Below are 2,055 nucleotides of genomic sequence, written 5' to 3'. Positions count from 1 at the left end.
TTCTTTACAAGTCCCAGGGCTCCTATCACTACCAGTATTGTCATGGCTTTCATTCCGCACATTCTTTCAATCTCAATTTGTAGAACTTTATATGTCAATACATTGTCAATGATACTATACCATTTCACTTCGACACTCACTTTAGAAACTCCCAAGGGATAAAATAAAATGTGAAAGAATGCTGCTGTCATTACTACTACCATAAAAACCAATATCTACAAGTGTAAAGATGTAATGGGCATCACATATTGCTCACAGGGCTATACTGAACCAGCCCTTGTAATAAAAAAATACAAGGAGCCTGAGTTTAAAGGGCATTAAACTGCTACATGTTTTCCACCAATAGCCCCTAAACAATGTGTGGAAAGTTCCACAGTCTTTCAAATGCATCCAATATGTCCATCCAATCCTAAGGAGTAGTTGGTGGCCTCAAATAATCAGCATGCAAAGCTGTCCAGATTGCATGGCATGTTTCTCGAATGATCTTTGAAGCTGTAGACTTTCCAATTCTGCATCCAAAAGAGTTGGACTGTTGACTATCACCATAGACCAGGTAGTGTGATATCAAACTTAGATGCTCTGCTGGCCCAATTGCTTTCCTCATGTATGTTTCTTTTCTTTTTTTTTAGATTAATGGACCCACTAGAGCCAACAAATGATCAGGTGTTATTCTCATGTAGCTACGGATATATGGAATTAGTGTATAGTATCGACTTTTCCAACAGGCAGAAACAAAACCATAGGATCAGTATCACCTGCTGTTAGGTTGAATTTTGGCTCATCCTTAGTGTAAGAACCTGTTATGTTCACAAGTGACGTAAAACAAAGAAGACCAAACAATAAATAGAACAAACGTTATAGTAATAAAACAATGGCAAACTTCACAGGTTTTTACACTGAAGTAAACCCTGAATTTTTGTCATCAAAATTAAGAGAATTTACTTATTTACTGAAAATATATCGTTTTTTAATAAGTGGTGGTAAACGCAAATTAAAGTTATGAACGAGCTATGAATTGCTGTACCTGAAGCACAATTTCATGGTCAACTCCCAATTCCTGCACTAAATTATGAAAATCTCCTGGTCTTCTTCTGTTTCAATAAATGGCCCTTACTCATTCTTTTCTTTGCTGTAGCTGCTTAAATTAATGTCGTCTTTGTAGCTGAAGACGACTAAGGACCAGCAACAAGGCCAAAATTAATAGTACAACTTCTTCATCCGCCATATTGAATCTTTCCAGATCTCCTCCAACGTTATTGCGCTTACGCATATGATATTTTCTTGTGCTTGTTTAACATGTGGGAACGTCACATGCTTATGTTTATCGCACAGTGGGAACCAGGCTTTAAAGCTTAAGATAGGTTTATTCCATCTTGTCACAGCTTTTGAATTTTGGACTCTGTGGTTCCTGGCATGAGCTGAATGTTGAATGTGCAGTTGTTGAAGCTGCCAATTGTTGTAAGAAACCTGATCCCATCTGACATGGATCAACGCTTCTGAAATTGACACAGGTGATGGAAGCAGTTGGACATGCAGAGGTTTCTGTGCTAGTGTAAACCGGCTCAGTGCCTGCTGATGGTTGTACAATCTGGATTTGTAGGTGTAGAGACTTTTCAAACGTCAGTGGCCACTTAATTGTGCCACAAAATTTTCCTAGACGTCTTCATCAAGAAGGTGTGAAATGCACTGAGTGGTTGGTTACTCTTCCCTGTAGGTCGGCATTTTTTGCCACTATTGAAAGAAATTTGCTGATCTTGTTCTTGCCCAGGAACAAAGCTGGACATCCCGAGTAGTTAAGATAGCTTCATCTTCCCAGCTTGGGTAGTCAATCACAGCACTAGATTTGACTCATCTTGCCTGCTGGCAGAGCCAACCATGTAATAAGTAACCTTATGGAATGAATAATGGAAAAATCAATTTAAACAATCTTGCCTGAAAATTTATCAAGTACAAAAATATCCCAGGGTTTTATTTTTCGACCTTAATTTTAGAGAATTTTTCTCTTATTTTTTGCTCAATCGATACCTGTAATAATTCTTGTCTGATTTTAGACAT

Source organism: Pavona decussata, unplaced genomic scaffold (genome assembly GCF_977016875.1).
Source record: "Pavona decussata unplaced genomic scaffold, jaPavDecu1.1 SCAFFOLD_34, whole genome shotgun sequence".
Lineage (NCBI taxonomy): Eukaryota > Metazoa > Cnidaria > Anthozoa > Scleractinia > Agariciidae > Pavona > Pavona decussata.
This window is presented reverse-complemented; position numbering follows the sequence as displayed.